The sequence below is a fragment of the Oryx dammah genome, unplaced genomic scaffold (assembly GCF_014754425.2).
Source record: "Oryx dammah isolate SB20612 unplaced genomic scaffold, SCBI_Odam_1.1 HiC_scaffold_11, whole genome shotgun sequence".
In the NCBI taxonomy this organism is placed as follows: Eukaryota; Metazoa; Chordata; class Mammalia; order Artiodactyla; family Bovidae; genus Oryx; species Oryx dammah.
Genome location: NW_024070195.1, coordinates 30,547,649 through 30,574,989, shown reverse-complemented (window position 1 = coordinate 30,574,989; position 27,341 = coordinate 30,547,649).

Here is a 27,341-nt window from a genome sequence, read left to right as displayed (position 1 = left end):
GTTGCTCATAACTTTTCTTCCAAGAAGTAAGCATCTTTTAATTTCATGGCTGCAGTCACCATCTGCAGTGATTTTGGAGCCCCAAAAAATAAAGTCTGACACTGTTTCCACTGTTTCCCCATGTCAGGACAGACCTTATTTAACAAGGGCATTACTCACGACATAGGTACACGGGGTCATTTTTGCTCCCAGTTCTCTGTGGAAGTTGTTGGCTTCATTTGTTGAAGACTATTTTAAAGTACTATTCTTTAGTAAGGGCTTCCCTGATAGCCTAGTTGGTAAAGAATCCACCTGCAATACAGGAGACCCCAGTTCGATTCCTAGGTTGGGAAGATCTGCCAGAGAAGGGATAGGGTACCCACTCCAGTATTCTTGGGCTTCCCTTGTGGCTCAGCTGGTAAACAATCCGCCTGCAAAACAGGAGACCTGGGTTTGATCCCTGGATTGAGAAGATCCCCCAGAGAAGGGAAAGGCTACCCACTGCAGTATTCTGGCCTAGAGAATTCCATGGACTGCATAGTCCATGGGTCGCAAAGAATCAGACGCAACGAAAGACTCTCACTTTAACTTTGCATTCTTGAGTGAAGGAGACAGGAATCTTGAAAGACACAGTGTCTCACAGGGGTCCTTCCTTTAGAGTCAGGTGGGGAGACCCCCCCCACATGTGCACACATCATCATGACAGCACGTGAACCTACCAACACAAGCGGATCTTGGGAACAAACACCAGATATCCTCCGTCCTCTGCAGATTCCTAGGTCTTGGTGCAGGACTGCTGGTAAAAGGCTGCGTGAATTGGGGGATGCAGACACACAACAGAAAGGATTCCAGGTGAATATAGAACTAAGATGCAAGGAAAGTTATACTTTTCTTCTCCTGAACTGACCATTCTAGAAGATTCAGATTTAGACTCTTGAATGGGAGTTGGCAAATCACAGCCCAATGGCCTAATCCAGCCACACTCATTTAAGCGTTGCTATATTGTCTTCTGACTTACAGTGGCTAGATTGAAGCATTGTGGCAGAGACCACATGACTCACAAAATCTAGAGGATTTACTATGTGGCCCTTCGTCAAGAAGGTTTGCTGATGACTGACTTAGAGAAATTCGTTCTAGCTGCAGGGAGTCCCAAATGGAGGACTCCTAGTCTGCTTTGTTGCTATCTTCTGGTTGTGGAGTAAACTTCATTCTTGGTAGAAGGAAGGAATGAGAGGAATGCTTACCTTTCAGTCTGAGGGGGCAGGTTTGTCCCAGAATCTAAGCCCTCAGGCCTGTTAGGACAGAGTCTGTAGGGGGAGGACAAACCGGTTTCTTAGAGCCAGATCAGAAATCAACTTCCTCCAAGAGCTTCCCATCCTCCACACCCAAAACCATAACTGTAGAAACACCCTCTATCAATCTCCTGTGGGGACCTGAAGGGGCTTGAATCATCCTAGTGCTCACTGGGGAACATTTTACAAGAGTTAGACCACAAAGGAAGGTTTAATCCATGGAAAACTCTTCTGTGAGGGATTTGTTCTTGAAAAACAATGCAATATGATAGTGCAAGGCTTTTGTCTTTGGAGTCAGGCAGGCATGGGCTTGAGTTCTATTGACTGAGGGACCGGGGCAAGTTACTGTAGTTCTGGAAACTTCTCTTGAGTCATCTGAAAAATAGGAAGAAAAACAGTAGCCTCCTCATAGGGTCATTATGAGAAGTAGATTAGATATTGTACCAAACAAAATATTTGGCACAATTCATAACACACACAAATAGTGTTCAGTGAATGTTATTATCATGAAGACAATCTTCTGGCTAACTAATGTACAAAGACAGCATCATTGTCCTTTTCTAAAAAGTTTTCTAGCACATTGTTATTAATGGTCCTGGAAATTTTTAAGCATTTAACAAATGGTAATAAAGATCTAGGTTGTAGATTACTTTGGCAAATGGAGCATCTTTGAAACTGTTTGAATCCGTGAGAAGAAATAGATTTTATGATAGAACCAATTATGTACATTTGTGTGTGTGTTTGCAGTGGAAAAAAAATGCTCATGGTGTGTATAACCTTCCTATATGCAATACACTTTGATGTTTTCTATTTGCTTAAATGGTGGACATAATCCACTCAAATTTACAACCCACTGAGGGGTCAAGATTCACAGTTTGAAAAAACACGCTCTGGAGAACCATTGACTTTGAGTCCTGAGGCATGAATGTCTCCTGTTTCTAACATTTTTGGCAGTTGGGAGACCTATAACACCTCCCATGATGATTTGTTTTATGTTTCTATGTCTTGCATCCTTAATTATATCTTTTGAAGTCAAAACAAAGTTGTTTGCTTTCTTAGAATATTGCACAATTTTCTTTTGGAGTGATGGAAACAAAAGAGTTCTCAAAGATTGTTTTTAGGTGCAAATGAATTTATGTTTCTGAAAATTTAAGAAACAGATTTTTCTGTCTTCCACAGGAAATTTTATAACTCAAATTATGGAAGATAAACAGATAACAAAATTATCTGTCTAGTGTGGTCTACACTGGGATGTGCAAGTTTCTCAGAGAAGGAATTTGAAGTAGTATAGATTGACCATATTGTGTTAGCTTCAAGTGTGATTCAGTTATACATGTATATTCCTTTTTCAGTTTCTTTTCACTTATAGGTTTTTACAAAATACTGAGTATAGTTCCCTGTGCTACACTGTAGGTCATTATTGGCTATCAATTTTATAGTGTGTGTGCACACTCAGTCAATCAGTTGTGTCCAACTCTTTTTGACTTCATGGACTGCAGTCCACCAGGCTCCTCTGTCCGTGGGATTTTCCAGGCAAGAATACTGGAGTGGGCTGCCATTTCCTACTCTAGGGGCTCTTCCTGACACAGGGATTGAACTGGTGTTTCCTGCATTAGCAGGTGAGTTATTTACCTCTGAGACATCTGGTAAGCTTGCATATAGCAGTTGAGTATCTGTTATTTCCCAAAATTCTAATTTATCTCCTCCCCCTCTCTCTGAGAAGTGATACTAAGCAAAATATATATGAAAAAAAAAAAAAACAACAACCATGATCAGCCCTGGTTCCTTTCCCCACCTACTCCTACACCACGCTGCTAATGAAATTGCTGAGAGCCTGAATGCCAATGACTTATCATCAAGATGTTCTGTTCTAACTCTTCTTCCTGTAGCTACATTCTTCCTAATGTTCTAGATTATGATTCCCTCTGTCACTGACAGAAACACAGCCAAAACCTACTGTTTTTGCCCAGGTGTCTTAATCAGAATTCTGACCATAGGGACTCTAGGTTGAGGCTCTGAGACTTGGAGACAAATTCCTGCTGCAGGACTCTACCTGCATTTCAGGGCCACCCTGTGCTGCCAGCACATTCTACTACCCACCATTCTGAGCCAGACCAATCCAACCAGCAGAAATCCAAGTCCTCAGCCTCTTTTCCTATTTCACACACATTTTTAAATCTTAGTCCCTTATAACCTGTTAGCCTTTGCCCCCAGCACAATTTTTAACAAGCTACACTCAGCCAGTTTAGGGAAGCTATTTGAGTTTCAAGTTTTTTAATTTTCACTTGAATCTTTATCCTTCCAACATGATACCTGAGATAAATGCTACAGAGAAAACGCTAAAAAATATTAGTGTTATAGTGTTGATTCTTTTTCTTTCTTCCTCCCTTTCTTTCTGTTTCTTCCTTCCTTCCTTCCTTCCTTAATTTCTTTCTTTCTTCCTTCTTTCTACTTTGCTGAATACTCTACCTTTTCTTCAATGAATTATGAGGTGAGGGATATTTTTTTAATTGCTTAAGAGAAAACTATACTCTTCTCCCTCTAAAATTTCAAGAAACTTGTGTTTAAGATTTCATCATACCTGGTGTGTTCATAGCTGAGTCCCAGAGGTGAGATGAGGAGAACAGGATATTTTCTGTAGAGCAGTAATTAAAAGGACAATAACCTGGTCCTTCTCTTTGTCATTTGGTAGCTGTATGGCTCCAGAAAGTTTCCTTACTCTACCTATGCCTCAGCTTTTGTTATCAGAAAAATAAGGCTAGTAATAAATAGCATATGACTCACATCATTGTTGTGAAGATAATCAACAAGCACTTAGCATACTCACTGCTCCCAGGCAAGCACACCATCCATAATAATAATAATTATTATTATTCTTGCCATAGGAGTTCTCATCCAGTTAGACCCCCTACAGGAAGAAACGTGTGGTGGTGATAAAATATTTGTTTATTATCTTGGTTGTGGTGACAATTTCACAGGTGAATGTATATATTCAAACCCATCAAACTGCATACATTGAATACATGCAGTTTCTTAAAATGTTAATTACATCTCAAAAAAGCTTAAAACAGTAGAGTGCAAATATGGATGGGGCACCAATAACATCTGTCTCTGCTAGAAACTAAACAAACTATTAATAGATATGTTTTTTAAATTATTTTTTCTAATTGAGCAGTAGAAATGGCAGAAAACAAACAAGCAAAAAACCAAAACAAACAAACCAAAATTCCGCAAAAGCCAGAGCCCATAATCCAGGCTAGAAAGAGGACTCCAGCAACGTAACAGAGGGAAAACTATTTCCGGTCTCATCGGGAATTTCCCACCTATAGGGGTGGGATGCAGGTTCAAGAGGGAGGGGACATAGATATACTTGTGGTTGATTCATGTTGGTGTTTGGCAGAAATCAACACAATATTGTAAAGCAATTATCCCTCAATTAAAAATAAACACATTTAATTTAGGGAAAAAAAAAAAAAAGGATTTGTCACCAATGAATAGCCCGTCCTGTGACCAGAAGCTGTAGGAAGGACTCCTAGGAAGAAGACGTGACCTCGTGAGCGTCCCATGACAGATCATCAAAACCTTCAGAAATCAGTGGTTGGCTGTTCCAAACAGACTCCCCAGGGCCAAGGGGTCCTAGGAGTTCCCTGCTCTTCCTGACAGACAGTCCCTGAAAAGCATACTGCCGTGATGGAATGGGGTTAAGTGGAGGTGCATTCCTGATGATTCCCCACATTGGTCGGGGGAAGGTTCCCACGACACAGATTTGGGGAGCAGATAATCTGAGGCAGGATAAGGAGGATGAGCTGCTGCTTGTGTTTTGCAATGTTACCCAGAATTCCCCAGATGCCACAACTTTGACCTTATGTCCTAGAGCCACGAGTTGGGAGCAGGAGTGCTGAGAATATGGGGTCACACATGTCCCCCGCTCCCAGGGCTTCCTGCCAGGCTTCTTAGTGGTTGGGAATTCTTTGCAGGCCCTTAAGGAGGTATGAAAGCTGGTCCCTAGTTCACCTGACTTATTGAAAAGATAACTTCCTGGCTGAGATGCTCAAAGTAGACCATTAATGAGGAGGGAGCAACTCTGATGTCCCTAAGGCCAACCCTCTGCTCTTTTCAGTACCCTGGGGTGTACCTTACCCATTTGTTGCTGTTGTTTAGTCACTTCAATCATGTCCAACTCTTTTGTGATCCCATGCACCGTAGCCTGCCAGGCTTCCCTGTCCATGGGATTTCCCAGGCAAGAATACTGGAGCGGGTTGCCATTTCTTCCTCCAGGAGATCTTCCTGACCCAGGGATTGAACCAGCATCTCCTGCATTGGCAGACAGATTCTTTACCACTGAGCCACCAGGGAAACTCACCTTAACAGAGTACATGGTGATCTCTGGCTCCTGCTCAACTCACAAGCTTAGTTGGAAGTGTAAACATTTTGCAATATACATGTTAAAAGCTGATTATCTAAGTCTCCATCTGAAAAAATTTAGCTAAAGACATTGCCCTGGCATTTCCCAGCCTCCAGCGTTTTGGCCCTGAGCCCTGGAGACCCAGGAGGCTGAGAACAACAAAGACATTTTGCCTCATGCTGAATTCTCATCTCCTTCCATTTCCTGTCATATCCACAGCTGTTCACCATGCCAGGGCTTCACAAGATGCAAGTCACATCCCTCTAACTGGAAAGGCCTCTAGGGAGCATCCATGCTGTCCCCCTACCTCTTAGGAATTACACTCAAATCATGAGATGTCCTTGTGGCTTTGTGAACAGGGTCATCTTTAAATCCACCAGACCCTTTCCAAAATGAAGTTTTCAGGGTTGGCCATCCTGAAGCAGAGTCCCAGATGCTCCTTCAAGTTCCCCCAGCCTCCCACTCACGTGCAGAATCTTCAATTTGCACCTAACAGGGGCCTTTGATAACACATGGGCCATTGCTGCATACAGTGGAGACCACAAGGTTCTGGTCATGTCCCTGGGTGGGGCCAGATCCCTCCATGAAGGACAAAATCAAGTTGCATCTCAGGACTAAGAGTGAGTTAGAGGTGACTCTGTAGTTTTGAACCTGAATGACCGAGGTGTTCTCTCTGATGGAATTAGCAAGTCAATATACCTGTTGCTGATTCACATTGAGATCTGACAGAAAACAACAAAATTCTGTAAAATAATTGTCTTTTAACTAAAAAATAAATAAATAAGGAAAAAAAGAGAAGTGGAAGAAAGGTGGTGTGGGGATGACAAGAGAGCAGATTCACGGAGTCATTTTAGAAGGTGTTTAGACCTTCATTCTGAATCCAGAAAGGATGGATCTCATTAGGTAAATGAAACTATTTCTGAAGACTTAAGGTGGGGTTGATTGTGCTATTATTTGTCACAACAGATAGCTAGGAAAACAAGAAGAGGGCACTATAAGATAGCTCTGTGCTGTGTGTGCTCTGCTTAGTCACTCAGTCGTGTCCAATTCTTTAAGACTCCATGCACTGTGTGTCCTGCCAGGCTCCTCTGTCCATGGGATTCTCCGGGCAAGAATGCTGGAATGGGTAGCCATTCCCTTCTCCAGGGGATCTTCCCAACCCAAAGATCGAACCCAGGTTTCCTACATTGCAAGCAGATTCTTTACCATCTAAGCCACTAGGGAAGCCCAAGAACATTGGAGTGGGTAGCCTATCCCTTCTCCAGGGGATCTTCCTGACCCAAGAATCAAGCCAGGGTCTCCTGTATTGCAGGCATATTCTTTACCAGCTGAGCTACAAGGGAAGCCCATAAGATAACATTGCTGCTGCTGCTGCTGCTGCTGTTAAGTCACTTCAGTCAACTCTGTGCGACCCCATAGACGGCAGCCCACCAGGCTCCCCCGTCTCTGGGAATATCCAGGTAAAAACACTGGAGTGGGTTGCCATTTCCTTCTCCAGCACATGAAAGTGAAAAGTGAAAATAAAGTCGCTCAGTTGTGTCTGACTCTTTGTGACCCCATGGAGTGCAGCCTACCAGGCTCCTCTGCCCTTGGGAGTTTCCAAGCAAGAGTACTAGAGTGGGTTGCCATTGCCTTCTCTGCAAGACAACACTAGAAATCAGTTAACATTTATGTATATAATAAAATAATAGCATTCTTCTATTTCCAGTAAAATCTCTGGGGAAAAGGAAAATTATAAGGGAGCAAATAATGTTCCCTCTCCCAAAGTCAACCCTGAGTTCTCTGCTAATCTTGGGATTTGAGAATAGTTCTCGAGTCTCCCCAAAGCCATCTATTTTGAGTAGACAATCCCCAGTTCATACATGACTGCTTTCAAAACTCTTGACACATACTCTCCTCTGAATACATTCTAGTTTGTTACTGTGCCTCTGAAGATGATTCAGATTCATATTCAGAATTTTCAAAAAGCCTCTAAATCCAAAATGAACTGAAAAACAAAAAAAGATTAACAGACCTATTACCCATCTGGTGCAGCCTAAGACTACATTGAATTTTTAGCAGCAATATGGTAGTCACAGTTGACTTTGTATTGCCTTTTGGTCAGTTAATGTCAGTTTAGCTTTTTCAAAAAAACTGCTTTTTTATATGCATTTAGTTGTTTGGGTTGTTTTGTTTTGTTTTTGTCTGACTAAAGGCAAACTTTTACCCATGTTAAACTATATGGTAAAGATGGGAGATGCCTACCAATCTCATTTACTGACACCTCTTTGACTGTGGATTCTGACTTATTAACCATCCTTCCCAACTTTGTGTTATTTCCAAATTAATAATCAGGTCACTTAAGACATCTTTCAAATGTTTGATTAAAATATTGAATTGGAAGGAAGGAAACCAAGGATACTGTGGCAGGTGGTAAAATTTTCCTCCTTCTTCAGCGGGTTCTTTAGGATCTCATAGGTTTCCCTGGTGACTCAGATGGTAAAGTCTACATGCAGTGAGGAGACCCAGGTTTGATCCCTGGGTAGGGAAGATAACTTGGAGAAGGGAAAGGCTACCCACCCCAGTATTGCTGCCTGGGGAATTCCATAGAGAGGAGCCTGGTGGGATACAGTCCATGGGGTCTCAAAGCATCAGACATGACTGAGTGAATTCCACATCAGAATCACATTGTGGTTGTTTTTCTTAATTGAGGTATAGTTGACTTACAATATTGCGTTAGTTTCAGATGTACAGCAAAGTAATTCTGCTATATATGTGTATGTGTGTATAATATATAATATACATTATTTTTCAGATTCTTTCCCATTATATTGAATATAGTTTCCTGTGCTATGCAGTAGGTCCTTGTTGTTTATCTGTTTTATATATGAGTATCTGTTAATCCCATACTCCCAGTTTATCCCTCTTCCCTGCCACTTTCCCTTTAGTAACCGTAAGTTTTTGTTTCTATGTCTGTGAGTCTGTTTCTGTTTGGTTAATGAGTTCACGTGTATCATTTTTTAAATTCCACATATAAGTCATATTATGTGACATTTGTCTTTCTCTGTCTGACTTACTCCACCTGGTATGATAATCTCTAGGTCCATTAGGGCTATATGGTTGATATAAGCTTCACACGTAAAAAGTAAGCCATTATAAAAGTAATTGAACGTTTTAAAAATCCTTTTTGCAAAGCCTGTGTTATGGACTTCATTGGAATGAAGAGACAGATAAGTAGCGATCTCTTTATAAGAAAAAACATGTCTGTGTTATTAAATTGGAATACAAAAAAAAAAGATAAGGTATTCAACTTGAGGCTTCCATTTCATTTCAAGACATAAAAACTTTCTAGCCTGAGATCAAAGATTAAGGCTACAGGGAGAGTTGAGAATCCATAAAATAAGTGTTGACCACGGGCTAGCAGAGGTCACTCCCCAGTATGACGATGTCACAATTACTTTATGGTTGCCCAGGCATGTGAGTCACCCTGGGGCTTGCCGTAAGTAGAGTCATAAAGAAAGGCCATTTAAAATACCATTTCCCTCTTAAAATGATGCTTCCATTGAGTGTAAGCTGAAGAATCAGAGTAATTGAGTGGCAGATTTTGACATGATTATAAACAGGGCAGAGGCAAACAGGGTATGTATGTCAATATTCACCTAACAAAAATTTTTTAAGTGAATTAAATCAAGTTTCTTGCCAGCCATGAATTCCTGAAGGGTAATCACAGTTCCTCAGGGACACAATCTCCCGCCCAATCTACACTCTTATCTTTTCTGGTGTCCATAGAAACAGTATGCTTGTTTGTAAACAGAAGTTTTGGTTGTTAAGACTGATCTTACCCTAGCCCTGCTCTGACCTTCCCAGGCCAGTGGGCTTACGGGAAGGTCTTCTCACTGCCAGGGCATCAGAGGCCATGTGCCCTGAAAAGGGAAGAGAGAAAGCTGGAAATAACCGCTGAAAGAGGGCTGAGAGCTGGGTGGGGAACCCACAGCAGGTCAACTACTCTTCTCCCTTCTCGGGTCCACGTGGAACTGAAGGTGTCAAGACTGCTTCCAATTCAGGTGCAGAAACCTCACACTAGGGTGTTAGACAAAGATGAGGAGGAGAATGGTGGAAGTGTTTCAGGCAGAGAGAACAGTTAGCGTTCTCGATTGCTGTAAAGTTTGGGAAATATGCTGCTAAAACCTTAAATTCCATGTCTTAGGCGTTTCACTGATATACCAAGGGCCATGGAAAAGACTAAGAATGGTCCCTATCTTTTCCCTCTTCCTATTAGGAGTAGGACTCTGATCTCTTTGGGTTTTAGCTGAGCACGTAGCCTCCAAGATTCCCATGAATTTAGGGCTTTCCTGGTGGTTCAGATGGTAAAGAATCTGCCTGCAATGCGGGAGACCTGAGTTTGATCCCTGAGTTGGGAGGATCCCTTGGAGAAGGAAATGGCTAACCATTCCAGTATTCTTGCCTGCAGAATTACATGGATGCAAGAGCCTGGTGGGCTACAGTCCATGGGGTCACAAAGAGTTGGATCTAATTGGCCAATATGCCAACTTTCAAAATACAGTTTTTATAAAAGGAAATCTCTTGCCGTACACTTCCTCTACCCTGCTTCCTATGGGCTGGACTGAGCAGATGTGAAGTGAACCAGTTTCAACCATGCAGGTGAACTCTGTATCCTAGGAGATGGAAGGACCACACGAAGGTGAGAATCTGGACCTCAAATGGCCTGATGGAGAATAGACTCCTAGGATCACTGCTTCTGGACCAGTTCAAAAAGGGAAACAAACTCTTTGCTCTTTTGTAAGCCACAAGATCCTGGGCATCATTTTTTTTAGAGCAGCTTATCATGTACCCTAAGTAAGAGAAAGACAGAGGAAGGGGACAATGTTGAAAGGGGAAAGGAAGGGGGAGAGTGAGAAAGAGAAAGGAAGGCCTGGGAAGCTGGGGGAGAAAGCTAGAACTGAGAAGAAAACAGAAAAGCTGTTTAAGCTTCGAATGCTTATGTGCCTTATGGTAGTACTATTTCCAAATAAGCCAATCTGGTGATTGAGGAAAAGGTGGCCTGAATCAGGCAAGAGAAGAAGAGGCGTTATTAGTGAGCTGGTCCAAGGGCTGGTCTCCATCCTCTCAGGCAGAACTGCCTCCATCTGTCTGAGGTTGAAGAAAAAAGTTAGTGATGAGCACCAGCTTTTCTGGGTTCTTAGCATATGATGAGTACTTTACATCGGGGCCCCCACTTAATCCTACGATGACCCTTCGAGTAGGTCCCATTATCATCCTCACTCTACATTCTGGGACTAAGAAGTTGAATTATTTACCCACAGTCACACGGGTAACAAGTGGACCCAAATCCAATCAGGTGCTCAGCAGCTGCCGTGCTCCTCTACGCTTCCTAATGTGTTGGTGTCTCAGGAGGAACTCCTGAAGAACATTGAGAATTCTTGAAAGTTTCAAAAGAAAGTGCAGTTTTGGTCATAACAGAGCAAATTTTCAGCCACCTTAAAAAGAACACAAGAAATATGCTGTGTTCCAGGTGACCCACTCTACCACTCGCAGCTGATGAGCTCTGAGGGGCACTTGGTCCAAGGGCAGCTGATCTTACTGTTGCCCATGAATATGCTGTGATTGGGACCAAAATATGACCAATTTGAGTTCTTCCCTTATAAAGCTGAGCTTGAAAACATCAAGGGAATGTGCAGTTATCCACAGAAACACAAGCTAAAACATCTGCTTAGTAAGATGACGGGACGTGCGTGCATGTTGTTATGTCCCACTCTTTGCAACCCAGTGGGCTGTGGCCTGCCAGGCCCCTCTGTCCATGGAATTCTCCAGGCAAGGATACTGGAATAGGGGGCTAGTTTAAAGTCGAGGGAGTGGGGATTTCCCTTGTGGCTCAGTGGTAAAAAATCTGCCTGCCAATGCAGGCGACACGGGTTTGATCCCTGATCTGGGAAAACCTCCCATCTCGTGGAGCAGCTAAGTCTGTGCACCACAGCTGTTGAGCCTGTGCTCCAGAGCCGAGGAGCCTCAACTATATTGAAGCCCGCGCGCTCTAGAGCTTGTGCTCCGCAAGGAGAGAAGCCACGGAAATGAGAAGCCCTCACACTGTAACTCGAGAGTAACCCTGCTCACAGCAACTAGAGTAAAAGCCCACCCGGCAACGAAGACCCAGCGCAGCCAAAACTAAATAAATAAAATTACTTTTTAAAAAAAAGTTGAGGGAAGCGAAAGTATAATATGAGAAAAGAGAGGAAAGAATGGAGGTGATAAGAGGTCATGAGGGAGAGAATATGTAGTTCATGAAAGTGAACCTGAGAGAATCCAGCTTGTAGCGATTCAAGTCACCTGTAACCGTAAATAAAACCACCTCTTCTGAGATAACTGAAGCAAGTCTTTTTGCTATGCAACTACAAGAGCTGATGGGGACAATGAGGGAGAGAAAGAGTATTTACGAGGACAGAGATTCTTAGAGTGTGTTCTAGGAACCCCTAGGGACCCCTCAGACTTTTACAGGGGGTCTTTGAAGTTAAAATTATTAGGAGTAGATGAAGGAAAAGAAAAAGAAGATGGGGGAGGAGGGGAGGGGAATAGAGAAGAAGAAGAAAGGCGGGGGGCTGGGAGAGGAGAGGGAGGAGAAGACATTTTCTACTCTTATTCTCTTATTCTCTCACATTCGTATACGGCCCCCAGTGGCTCAGATGGCAAAGAATCTGCCTGCAATGCAGGAGACCTGGGTTCGATCCCTGGGTTAGGAGGATCCCTTGGAGAAAGAAATGGCAACCCATTCTTTTTATTTTTTAATAGTAAACTATTGAGTTTATTCTTTAAAACTTTATAAATACATTCATTCAGTCACAGCTTGAACACACATAAAATTCCTTTTGAAGAATCTTCTATTAATACAACTTTCTTTTTTCTCATTTAATTTATTTTTTATTGAAGGATAATTGCTTTACAGATTTTTGTTGTTTTCTGTCAAACCTCAACATGAATCAGCCATAGGTATACATGCATCCCCTCCCTTTTGAACCTTCCTCCCATCTCCCTCCCCACCCCACTCCTCTAGGTTGATACAGAGCCCCTGTTTCAGTTTCTTGAGCAATGCAGCAAATTCCTGTTGGCTATCTATTTTACATGGTAATGTAAGTTTCCTTGTTACTCTTTCCATATATCTCACCCTCTCCTCCCCTCTCCCCATATCCATAAATCTATTCTTTATGTCTCTTTCTTCACTGTTGCCCTGTAAATAAATTCTTCAGCAACATTTTTCTAGAGTCTGTATATACACATTAGAATACTGTATTTCTCTTTCTCTTTCTGACTCACTTCACTCTGTATAATAGGTTCTAGGTTCATCCACCTCATTAGAACTGACTGAAATGCATTCCTTTTTATGGCTGGGTAATTTTCCATTATGTAGATATACCACAACTTCTTTATCCATTCATCTGTCGATAGACAGGCAACCCATTCTTGCCTGGAGAATTCCATGGACAGAGGAGCTTGGCGGGCTACAGTCCATGGGGTCACAAAGAGTTGGACACGACTGAGTGACTAACACTTTTCACTTTCTCACATTTGTACAGAATATGAAAATTTCATTGATATAGGTTGAAATGTCACATTGCCACCAGAATCATCAGTGAAGGGGATTAAGAGGTACAAAGTATTATGTATAAAGTGAAAAAGTTACAAGGGTGTGATGTACAGCAGAGAGATGTAGTCAATATTTTATAATAACTGTGTATGGAGTATATGCTACAAAAATATAAAATCACTATGTTGCACACTTTAAAACAAACACAATATGATAAGCCAACTATACTGCAATAAAAAAGAAAAATTTTCCTTGGACACAGCACTAAAGGTGAGTTAGAAAAACGAATCAAACACCTGTCAAATGTTAGTGTATTATGAAAGAAGAATATTCATAATCTCCTGGAAAACTATTAAAATACTTTTCCCTTTTCCAACAAAATATGTGACAAGCTAGATTTTCAACCAAAATGATATATCACAACAAATTAAGTGAAAAAGTAGACATGAGAATCAAGCTATTTACTAAAAAGCCAAACATTAACAACTTTTGCACAAATGTAAAGCAATAAAGCTTTTTTTGTTTGGGAAAATAAAGCTGTTTTTCATTTTAAAAATGACTACTGCACAATTACACTCATCTCACATGCTAGGAAAGTAATGCTCAAAATTCTCCAAGCCAGGCTTCAGCAATATGTGAACCGTGAACTTCCAGATGTTCAGGCTGGTTTTAGAAAAGTCAGAGGAACCAGAGATCAAATTGCCAACATCTGCTGGATCACTGAAAAAGCAAGAAATTTCCAGAAAAACATCTATTTCTGCTTTATTGACTATGCCAAAGCTTTTGACTGTGTGGATCACAATAAACTGTGGGAAATTCTGAAAGAGATCGGAATACCAGACCACCTGACCTGCCTCTTGAGAAACCTATATGCAGGTCAGGAAACCACAATTAGGACTGGACATGGAACAACAGACTGGTTCCAAATAGGAAAAGGAGTACGTCAAGGCTGTATATTGTCACCCTGCTTATTTAACTTATATGCACAGTACATCATGAGAAGCTCTGGGCTAGAGGAAGCACAAGCTGGAATCAAGATTGCTGGGAGAAATATCAATAACCTCAGATATGCAGATGACACCACTCTTATGGCAGAAAGTGAAGAAGAACTGAAGGGCCTCTTGATGAAAGTGAAAGAGGAGAGTGAAAAAATTGGCTTAAAGCTCAACATTCAGAAAACAAAGATCATGGCATCTGGTCCCATCACTTCATGATAAATAGATGGGGAAACAGTGGCTGACTTTATCTGCTCCAAAATCACTGCAGATGGTGACTGCAGCCATGAAATTAAAAGACGCTTACTCCTTGGAAGCAAAGTTATGACCAACCTAGACAGCATATTAAAAAGCAGAGACATTACTTTGCCAACAAAGGTCCGTCAGGTCAAGGATATGGTTTTTCCAGTAGTCATGTATGGATATGAAAGCTGGACTGTGAAGAAAGCTGAGCGCCGAAGAATTGATGCTTTTGAACTGTGGTGTTGGAGGAGACTCTTGAGAGTCCCTTGGACTGCAAGGAGATCCAACCAGTCCATCCTAAAGGAGATCAGTCCTGGGTATTCATTGGTAGGGCTGATGTTGAAGCTGAAACTCCAGTAGTTTGGCCACCTGATGCAGAGAGCTGACACATTGGAAAAGACCCTGATGCTAGGAAAGATTGAGGGCAGGAGGAGAAGGGGATGACAGAGGATAAGATGGTTGGATGGCATCAACGACTCAATGGACATGGGTTTGGGTGGACTCTGGGAATTGGTGATGGACAGGGAGCCCTGGTGTGCTGCAGTTCATGGGGTCGCAAAGAGTTAGACATGACTGAGCAACTGAACCGAACGGAACTGATACTATCAAGACATAAATGTTATTAATTTTAAGTGAATTAATAAAATTTTTAGTGTTCCCAATTTTAACATCTAATAAGGTAAAAATAAGAAACAATCCAAGAACACAAAAGCTCTTTTGAGGTCTGTAATAATTTTTAAGAGTGTGGAGGGCTCAGTGGTAAACCTGCCTGACAAGGCAGGAGACACGGGAGACTCGGGTTCCATCCCTAGGTTGGGAAGATCCCCTGGAGGAAGAAAGGGCAACCCACTCCAGTATACTTACCTGGAGAAATCCCATGGACAGAAGAACCTGGAGGGCTATAGTGCGTGGGGTTGCAAAAGATCTGGACATGACTTAGCAACTAAACAGCAGCAAGAGGAATCTTTAAACTTAGAAGTGTGAAAATTATTGCTCTAGTGTGTTTCACTTCCCTTTATCATTTTGCTTTTTCTCCAGCTTGCTTCACATGTTGGCCACAAATCCCCAGGTACTGCTTTCCCACCGTTTAATCCCCGGCACTCTCGGGTCACATTAAGGAAAATAGTAAGCCAAAAGGTAGCATTCCTGGCACTCTGCAAGGTCTGTCCCTACCACCCAGTCTGCTGACACTGTTTTCAACTCACCCTTTAATTATAACCTTAGGTTATAGCTCTCTGGCTGATTTCATTTAGCAAGAGCTTGTTGACAAATTCAAATGAACTCACTTCATAAGTAAGATGCATGGAGTTTGCCTCCTATTGAAACAGCCTCCCTCCTGTTAAATTATTTATTTCATTCCAAAAGCATGCTGATTTCACTTGCACTCTCACTGGGAACACAGCACTAGGTAGCTTTGATTGGATTTTAGGATGGCTGGGCACAGTCTGAAGGGCATTGCATGCAGAGGCTAACTGACTAATATGGACAAACCTCTGGGGTTGTTACAGAGATTAAGGGCTTAGAAATAAAAAGTGTTCAATAAACAGAATGTGCTCAGAATAATGATGATTGTTACAAAAGCCTCTCACTTGCCTTTTGAGTTACTTGTTGCTATCATACCCATTTTACAGATGAGAAAACAGACATTAAGAAACTCCTTCAAAGTCACTCAGGTAGCATCGCCAGGCTTGGAACTAGACACTCACTTTGGAGCCCATGTTTTTAGCCACTATGGTTATGATTTTATTTGCTAGAAATTTATAAAGGCTTCAAGTAAGGCAGACTTTTTCAAAATTTTATTTTAGACTCACAATGGTCTTTACAAACGGCACAATAATCCTCTGCCATTTAAGTTCTTTTGAGGGTTTTCCAGAAACAATTATAAATAAGTTTACTATTACTTAGTGACGATTTTATCAATACTGTTTAAAAAAAAAAAGGAATGAGATGACAATTACAAAATATTAGAGAAGACATATGGATAATTTGCCTTCAGATCTCTCAAAAGAGAACATTTCTCAGGGAATTCCCTGAGCATACAGTGGTCAGGACTCTACTTTCACTGCCAAGGGCCTGGGCTTGATCCCTGGTCTGGGAACTTCCCAGGTAGTGCTAGTGGTTAAAAAAAAAAAACACCTGCCTGCCAATCCAGGAGACGTAAGAGATGCAGGTCTGATCCCTGGGTCAGGAAGGTCCCCTGGAGGAAGGCATGGCAACTCACTCCAGTATTCTTGCCTAGAGAATCCCATGGACAGAGCTACAGTCCACGGGGTCGCAAAGAGCTGGACATAACTGAAGTGACTTAGCATGCACGCACTAGGAATAAGATCCCACAAGCCACGTGACCCAGCATAAGGAAGAAAAGAAAGGAAAAAAATGATTACATCTCTCCTCAGGTGAAATTATCTCTCTCTGTGGCCCTAGTTATCTGTACCAGTAATAACTCCCTTATTTGGGGGTCTGGATTCTGGATCCTACAGGTTGCAAAGTAGTATTACATTTATTTGCTACTCGGGAAGATTGGCCCACAAGCTAAGTTAAAAGATGAGCAGGGGGGGAGTCTGTGTATCTGTGTGTCAGTGATGCAAATTTCTGTTATTATTCATTATAATAACCACAGCGGTGCTTTCACTTCACCAGGCCCTGCGTTCTGAGGGTCAGGACACAGGTCACAATTCATATCTACCTTCTACATACCCGCTGAATAAGGGACAATTCTCATTTTACTTCCTGGGGAACTGAAAGCATTAACTGTAAAGTTCAGGTTAAAAATGGTTAACTGAGAGAACCAGAGGCAGATGTGCTCTCAGAGTTGAATCATTAACAAACAGAGTGTTTAATGAGTAAACACTGGAGTCAAAGTCAATTATGCCCAAGTAGTTCAATGTCTTTCAGTGGGTAAACTGAGGCAGCATGAGAGGGTTCTGAGTTCTCCAACCAGCTTCCGCTTCAGGACCAGAGTTTCATTTTAGTTTTGCAGAGGAGAAACCTGCCCTCAGTTAGAATGGATGGGAGAAGGAACCAGCAGTTTCTCTTCATGTTTACAATTAACAAGAAAAATAAATAAAAACAGAAGCAACATCCAAAGAGAACTGAGAGATGTCTCATCCCATATAAGAGAAGTTGGGGAAATGTTGCCATTAGAGATTTCAGTTCAGTTCAGTTTAAAGATTTATAGATGTTGAAAAGGGGAAAACCGGCGCTTTGCTGTGGGTCTCACGGACAACCAAGGGTGCGTGACACCAGCTCTCTGTACTCTCAAGTCCGAAGACGCCAGCTCTGAGGACGTCAGACCAGGACTGGGACCGTCTTTGAAAAAAGCACCCGAGTATAAATAGAAGTCTGGAGAAGGAAATGGCACCCCACTCCAGTGTTCTTGCCTGGAGAACGCCGTGGACAGAGGAGCCTGGTGGGCTGCTGTCCATGGGGTCGCACACAGTCGGACAGGGCTGAAGCAACTTAGCATGCATGCATGCATTGGAGAAGGAAATGGCACCCTACTCCAGTGTTCTTGCCTGGAGAATCCCAGGGACGGGGTCGCACAGAGTCGGACACGACTGAAGCGACTTAGCAGCAGCATAAATAGAAGTCATCTACACTCATAGAAGGAAGTGTTTCAACTCATCACAAACTCAACTCCTGCTAGTTGAGAAAAGGATTGGGAGTGCACATAGGACCCGAATGACAAGCCCCTTGGCAGAGACCAGACAGTGGATGTCGGCAGAATGGTACCTGGGACACCTCGGCCAGGTTGACGGAGACCTGGCCACACCTGACCAGGAGGGTCGGAACTGTCCCCAGGTCTGAATCCACCGCCCCCCCAACCCTGAAGAATCTTGGAGTGGTGAGGAAGTGATATTGAGCCTTTCATTCAAGTTTGCATTTAGCAAAGTTAACAGAACACAGCAAAACCAGATACAAAGCTGCAGAGAGCCCTGATCTTGGCCTAGAAGACAAAGCCCTTTGCTCTCCAGAATGGCTGATGGAAGACCTCAGGAGGCTTGTCTGGGTTCTCCTTTCCAAGGCTCTATGGTGAGGATTTGCAGGATTCTCTGTGTGGGGTGACAAATATTTTGAAGCACACTGGAAATATTTTCAGGAAGAATGTGAAGTGTGCCTACCCCCCTTCTCCCGACCATGGAACAGGATAAACAAAGGCTACATAACTCCTTGCTCAGGAGAAAGCATTCCTTTCTTTTACCATGATAATATTTCTGTGAGCCGAGCAAGGATGTGGGTGAAGGGCCGGCCAGGGACAAAGCCGCGGCTGTCTCCTGTGACTGTTATCTCTGCCTCCTAAAACCTGCAATAGCTAAAAAGAAAGGGAGAGAAAAGAAAAAGAAAGAAACCTCAGGACTTCCTCATGGATCAATGGTAAAGAATCTGCCTGCCAGTGCAGGAGACATGGGTTTGATCCCTGGTCTGGGAAGATCCCACATGTTGAGGGACAGTTATGCCTGTGTACCTCAACTACTGAGCCTGTGCTCTGGAGCCTGGGAGCCGCAACTACTGAGCCCAGATGTTCTAGAGACCACGCTCCCCAACTAGAGAAGCCGCTGCAATGAGAAGCCAGCGTACCGCCAACTAAAGAGTAGCCTCAGGTTGCCGTAACTAGAGAAAAGCCCCTGAAGCAATGAAGATCCAGCGCAACCAAATCAAATTATTAAAAAGAGAGAGAAAGAAGAAAGAAATCTCAAGGAAAATTAATATTGGCAGCCCATCCACACTCCACCCCCTGCCCCATCTCTTGGCTTAGAGGCTGGGGTATATTTTCTTTTCTGTGTTAATGCCACCAAATATGAAGAAGCAACTTGTATCCAGGAGCATAAAGCCACCCAAACGGCCTAAGGGGTTCTTCTATGGCTCCCCTGTCAGAGACAGCAAAAGTGTTCAGAGATGATATTTTCTTTTTTCTATTTGTGTTTAATATATGTGGAGCCGAAGGGTACATGTCATCCCCTGCAGTTCCAAAGCACTTGGCAGATGGTGAGAAAAACCAACGCAAACAGCCAAAGCCCTGCTTTTAGGATTGGGAAACAGGCCAGGGACAAATCGCTCTGTGAGCCCCACCAATGTGGAAAATCAGGTGAGGGCAAGCCAGAGGAGCATCGCGGTGCTCTTTGGACAAATAAGTTGTTGGGTTTTGCTTTGAAAGCACAAAAAAAGCAGCAGCGTGATTTACAACCAGCCAAGCAACACTGAAAAGCACATGCCTAAAGCCAAGATCCTACTTCCCTCCCTCCCATCCCTTCCTGCCCTCCAGGTAACTATTATATTAACTGTTTAGTATGTATTCCATGCACCATGCTTCAGTATAACCAAGCAAGCACACACATGCGTAACATAGCAAGATTTTTTTCTTTTACTCTAACCCATCAGGAGATCCTATCAGCAATATTTTCATAAAACATCTAGGGACTTCCCTGATGGTCCAGTGGCTAAGACTGCTCCCAGTGAAAGCGGCTGGAGTTCAATCCCTGGTCAGGAAACTAGATTCCATATGCCACAACCAAGACTCTGTACAGCCAAGTAAATATATATATTAAAAAAATCTAGAATCTGACCATGCACCTCCTTCGTGGTCAGCACGCTGGTCTGGGCAACGCCATCTCTGGCCTGGCTTGCTGTCATAGCCTCCTAAATGGCCTTCTTGGTCCCTTTAGGATTTGTTGAAACAGAAGATGTATGTCCCTTTGGGGCCTAAATTCTCTAAACATTTCCATTCTCCCTGAAATCAAAGCTAAGGGGCTTCCCCCGCCTCCGCCCCCACCCCATAAGTCCTGATCCATTTCTTCATCTGAGTCCTCACCTCCTCCTCCTTTTCCAGTGCCTTCTGTATCCTAGCTTGAGCCTGACCCCCTTCAAATGTACCAGTGACACGGCCCCCGACCTTCCCACACCTGGCTTCACCTATTCCAAACGTCCTTGCTCAGATCTCAGAACGTCTCTGTTCCTCACTTCCTCCAACCCTTTGATCAAATGTCACCTTCTCAGTGTGGCCTGAGCTGCAAACCCTATCTTAATGTTATAATCCTATTGCCCACTCTACATCCTTCTCACCTCCACTTGACTTGATTCAAAGCATTTGTTACCTTCTATCATAATTTTCCTAATTTATAGCATCTAGTAGTTACCGTTGCTCCCCCAAACTAGTGTATGCAGCGGTTTCCATCTGTTTGTTCAGTTTTCCAAAGGCCTAGGTCAGTATCTGGAACACAATTTATGAACAGTCAGTGTGGAACCATAAAAGAAAATTACTTCTGCATTACTTCTGCATACTTGTTGGAAATTATTGCATGACACTCCATAGGGGTGTGTTCTCTCAGTGAGTCACGCTTGATGAAGAATTAAACACAAACAACAATAAAAGGATTTTGACCAAGAAATAAAGTGTGATCATGGAATAGAACAAGGAAATTATGGAAAGCAGGACCAGAGGCTTCAAACATGTCATATATCAAGACTGGACCTTTTTATAAAACAGATAAAGAACAAGGTCCTACTGTATAGCACAGAGAACTCCATTCAATATCTTATAATAACCTATAATGGAAAAGAATACTAAAAAGAATATATGTGTATATATATAATTGAACTACTTTGCTATAAAACTGAAACTAACAAACCGTTGTAAATCAGCTACACTTCAATAATGTTGTTTAGTCACTAAGTCTTGTCTGACTCTTTTTCGACCCATGGACTGTCGCCCACCAGGCTTCTCTGTCCATGGGATTTTCCAGGCGAGAATACTGAAGAGATTGTCATTTCCTTCTCCAGGGGATCTTCTAGATCCAGGGGTTGAACCCAAGTCTCCTGCATTGGCAGGTGGATTCTTTACCATTGAACCGTCAGGGAAGATGACTTCAATAATAGTAATAACAATAATAAAAGATGGACCTATTAAGACATAATAAACAGCACTTTCCCTGGAGTGTTGCCTGGTACCAGCGGTCTCACTGGTGTCATCTGAATACTGGAAACAAATAATAACAACAGAATAAAGATGCAAAGTTTCTAAGAATAGTTTTGGTCAAACCTCATGATCTAAGAAAAGCCACTCTTCATTCTTTGTTCTCCTTTGAGCGATCTATCTGACAATTGGAAGCTATCAACGCTCGGCTCTGCCTGCCTCGTGGAGATGTGAGAAGTAACACAGCCAAGGGGATTGGAGGAGATGAAGATGAGAAACACAGAAAAAGCCCACAGAAAATCAACCTCTGCACCCTCTACTGCACCAAGGCTGCCAGGCACACACCTTTGCTACTATTCATCGTGTTTGCTGTGGCTCCTTTTACAGCCTCCCATCCCATTCTCCATGCTGTCCAGTTGCTAGGGAAACAGTAGAGGGCAGGGATGCAGTTAGGCTGAGGAGGGATCCAGATGTCCACACTGCCAGGTGGAGTTTGTTTAAGTTACAAGAGGGAAGTATGAACACTTCAGGAATGATTGTGATTGCTCTCATGTCGCTAATGGTCTATAAATGTAGGTGCCAGAAGTTCAAGCCTCTCTCTGTTTGCTGGAGTTCAAGAGCCGGACAAGACCATTGGATCTGGCTAGTGGGGAAAGACTGGCAGGCATTCAACTGAATTATATGAAATTCAACTGAGTTTTTAGACACCTAGCTAGTATAGTATTTGAAATTTCTTTCCATCCCAGCCTATTTCTCTTCCCCCTGGCTCTTCCTTTCCCTCAGAAAAATCAAAGATCGCTTTGATCTGTGTAAGATAATCACCCAGTTATCACAGTATTGGCCCCACTGAGCCAGTCAGATTGGTAGCTAGATCCTGTTTCACCATATAGCCAAGGACCAGCCTCATGGCTCAGATATTTTCAGATCGAGGCTTTGTTGCCTTTTTCCACATATTGTGTCCCAGAGGGGAGAGTGGGAATGAGATACAATGGCAAAGGGTCCTGTTGCCATGGCAACTTGCTGTTTCATGAAATCACATTGCAGATGGCTGAGTGGTACCCATGTACAGCAAATTTTGCATTCATCCGTTCCTTCACTCAACTCTTCCCACAAATACTTATCTGACCCCTGATACACACCCCAGCCTGTGCCACCATGAGGAGAGTATTTAGTTTTGTTTCAGCTGAAAGGTGTCATTGAAGCTTACAAAGATTCATAGACACAAACTCTGTCCATAATGATCATCTATTTTTAGAAGAGAAGTGGAATGCCTCCATTTGTAATTACAACACAGTGTAAAAATTAATCCTTGCATGGCAGAAATGGGGACAAATATCATCTGATAAAATGGGATCAGGGAATCCAGCGGATCAAACCTATGGAAGAGAGAGTATTTGAAGTACACTTAAAACATGAATTCACTTCTGAACAATGGAAGGGGAACAAAGTGGGGAGAAAAGAGAAGAAAAGGCGACATTTGCTTTCAGATCTGAGGGGAAGCTGTTGGGGACCAAAGTCAATCCATGGAAGACTAAAGAGGACATGAAGTCGGACCCAGCTCACCTACCCATTTTTGTTCCTACACCATACCAGGCCCTCCCACCCCATCTTCTTCCTCTTCCTCGTGTGAAGATGGAGGGACTGTGCAGTCAGACTCCTTCATCCCCACCTGGGTGTACCACCTGGTCTTCAGTGAATGTTCACCTCCTCCCCATAAAGTCAGATAATCTGCTCTCAGGAAATGACTCAGACTGAGGTGTAAGTTACCAATATTGACACAGCACATTCCCCGCAAGGGGATCACACACTTTAATGAGAGATTAGCTGTTTTTATCCAAGTAAATGATGTCAGGCCTCAACCTGCAGGCTGCTTGCAGGAGGAGGGAGTGAATTGCTAGAATGGCTTGGAGGGGCAGCTTCTCCAGCAATGCGCATCTCATCTGGATGTGGGGTCTGCTCCCCATTCTTTAAGGCTTATTTTAGAGTCTCCCTCTATTCAAGTGCTCTTTGAGGATAGCTCTGCCCATCTTTTTACCTCTACAACTGGTGCCTATAATAGTGCCTGACTTAGAATGGTTAAATGAGGGCTAAACTTGTTAGAAAAGGCAGAGGAACCAGAGATCAAATTGCCAACATTCGCTGGATCATGGAAAAAACAAGAGACTTTCAGAAAAACATCTATTTCCGCTTTATTGACTATGCCAAAGCCTTTGACTGTGTGGATCACAATAAACTGTGGAAAATTCTGAAAGAGATGGGAATACCAGACCACCTGACCTGCCTCTTGAGAAACCTGTATGCAGGTCAGGAAACCACAGTTAGAACTGGACATGGAACAACAGACTGGTTCCAAATAGGAAAAGGAGTACGTCAAGGCTGTATATTGTCACCCTGCTTATTTAACTTATATGCAGAGTACATTATGAGAAGGAGGAAGCACAAGCTGGAATCAAGATTGCCGGGAGAATTACCAATAACCTCAGATATGCAGATGACACCACCCTTATAGCAGAAAGTGAAGAAGAACTGAAGAGCCTCTTGATGAAAGTGAAAGAGGAGAGTGAAAAAGTTGGTTAAACGCTCAATATTCAGAAAACTAAGATCATGGCATCTAGTCCCATCACTTCATGGAAATAGATGGAGAAACAGTGGAAACAGTGTCAGACTTAATTTTTCTGGGCTCCAAAATCACTGCAGATGGTGACTGCAGCCATGAAATTAAAAGACACTTACTCCTTGGAAGGAAAGTTATGACCAACCTAGACAGCATATTAAAAAGCAGAGACATTACTTTGCCAACAAAGGTCCGTCTGGTCAAGGCTATGGTTTTTCCAGTGGTCATGTATGGATGTGAGAGCTGGACTATAAAGAAAGCTGAAAGTGAAAGTGAAGTCGCTCAGTCGTGTCCGACACTTTATGACCCCGTGGACTCTAGACCAGAAGGCTCCTCCATCCATGGGATTCTCCAGGCAAGAATACTGGAGTGGGTTGCCATTTCCTTCTCCAGGGGATCGAACCCAGGTAGCCTACATTGCAGGCAGACGTTTTAACCTCTGAGCCACCAGGGAAGCCACATAAAGAAAGCTGAGCACTGAAGAATTGATGCTTTTGAACTGTGATGTTGGAGGAGACTCTTGAGAGTCCCTTGGACTGCAAGGAGATCCAACCAGCCCATCCTAAAGGAGATCAGTCCTGAATATTCATTGGAAGGACTGATGTTGAAGCTGACACGCCAGTACTTCGGCCACCTGATGTAAAGAGCTGACTTATTTGAAAAGACCCTGATGCTGGGAAAGATTGAGGGCAGGAGGAGAAGGGGATGACAGAGGATGAGATGATTGGATGGCATCACTGACTCAATGGACATGAGTTTGGATAGGCTCTAGGAGTTGGTGATGGACAGGGAGTCCTGGCGTGCTGTGGTTCATGGGGTCCGAAAGAGTCGGATACGACTGAGCAACTGAACCGAACTGAAACTTGTTATGTGAAGGCTTAATGAATATTGTCTGTCTCTAGTCCCTAGCACCAAAAATGAGAAAGAGGATGGAAGGCAAGAAAACCTGAAAATTTTCAAATAAACATAACATTTTTTCACATACACTACGTGTTCATTTTTTGGAAAAAACATTTTAAACAGATAAGTAAAAATAAGAAAGCTGAAAGCATTCATAATCCTGTCCCCAGCCAATTATCGTTAACCCATTCAGATTTTTATCTATGTCTACATCTCTCATGGATTCCCAGGTGGCTCAGTGGTAAAGAATTTGCCTGCCAATGCAGGAGACGCTGGTTTGATTCCTGGGTTGAAAAGAACCCCTGGAGAAGGAAATGACAACTCACTCCAGTATTCTTGCCTGGGAAATTCCATGGACAGAGGAGACTGGCAGACTCCCCTACAGTCCATGGGGTCACAAAAGGGTCAGACACAGCTTAGCAACTAAACAAAACATCTTTCATATATATATGTATATATATATGTATACATATATATGCATGTGTATATATACTTTAACAAAAAATCAATGTCCTTAATATTTTATAATTTGCTTTTTAAAAATACAATAAACCATGAACATCTTACTATGTAATATTATATTTTGTAATCATTTAAGTGACTGTCTAACAGTTTAGCATGTAGCTGTACCAGAAGGCCCTGATTTACCAATTCCCTATTGCTGGACATTAGGTTCTTTCCAACTTTTCACTATTATTTATAAAAACATAGCTAAGAATGTCTTTATCACTAAATATTTATGCTTGTTATTTCCTCATACAAGTGAAAATATTATCATGATTAAACATTGTCAGCATTTATCGAATGCCCTCACTATGCCAGGATGTTTAACATTACTTTATTTAATCCTCCCCCAAACCCTGTTATTACTAGATGAAGAAACAATTTAGAAGATAATGAGTAATTTGCCTGAGAGAAACTGCTGTTAGTCACGTCTTTACTGTTTTTGATACATATTGCCAAAACATCTTCTGAAAACACACTTTGGAGTGCTTCAGGGAATAACTAGGAACCTGCTTCATCAGGTAAACCCTCTATTAAGGGAGATACTACACAGTTTCCTTTTGTACATGATTCCCATATTTTATTGACTGGTCAACAATTTGTTTTTCCCTTATGTTTATCCAAAACCTTTGTGATAGTTTTATCATCTTGTACTTCCTGGCTGTGTTTTTTGACTTGCTCTCTAAGTGAACCACACTCCAGAGAGGCAGAGTTCTAAAGTTCTAAATCGTTTAGGACTCTTGGGTTCAGAGTCCTAAACCACAGACTTGCCTGAGTTCGTCTCCTTTCCTGAGGTAGAGTCCTCAGGCATACAGGTTCACTCACCTTAGCCTTGGTTTCTGTATGAAATAACAAAAATAGTATTGACCTAACTCATCTCCTAGGTTGTAATGGGAGGAGAAAATGGAATTGAGAGAGCTTTGCAAGCTGGAAAGAACAATGGAAGGTATTGTTAACAGTACCAACATCATCTTCCTTATCACGAACCTTAAATCTATTGTGTTAAATCGTTTCAGTCATGTCTGACCCTTTGCATCCCCATGGACTGAAACCCGTCAGACTCGTCTTTCTATGGGATTCTCCAGGCAAGAATACTGGAGTGGGTTGCCATTTCCTCTTCTAGGGGATCTTCCCAGCCTAGGGATCAAACCCACATCTCTTATGTCTCCTGCATTGACAGGCAAGTTCTTTACCACTAGCACCACCTATAAATCTATTACCTGGTTCTTTATTCAGGATTTAGCTGTTTTAATAAGTAAAAGTAATCAGAAATGAAAAAATAGGAGGAATTCCCTGGTGGTCCAGTGGTTAGGACACCATGCTTCCACAGGAGGCACAAATTTGATCTCTGCTCAGGGAACTGAGATCCTTCAAGCCCTGCAGCAAGGCCCAAAAAAGAAAAAAAAAAAAATAAGAGGAGAAAAAAGCATAAAAGAGGGAAAGGAAGATATGAAGAACAGAGGTCAGAAAGGAATGGACTGTGGCATTGGGACACTTAATGGAACACCCAGTAAGGAAGAGCAATTAATTGACATTCCGAACAAGCTGAATAAAACTGGATTATACATTCCAGTGCCTGCATTCAGAGGACAGTGCATTAGAGAAAGTACTTATGGGAAACCTAGCCAGACCTGTATAAACCTGTGGGCTGCAGCCATTAACAACTTTGCATCTCATTTTCTTAATCTTTATAATGAAGAAGTTAGATTGTCTACTTGGACCCTTTTAAGTTCTGAATTCTACAACTATCAGAATTCTTTCTTACCAAATTCCTTTGTTCTCAGGACTTTGAAATTTTCCTATCCTCTTTCTAAGACCCTGGACATTAAGAAAACTGAAATCTCACCCTCCAGGGAGAGAAGACTAGATTAATAGCTCCTGGTATCTGTTATTCCAGGTGTGGTCCAAGACATATTCATCTTT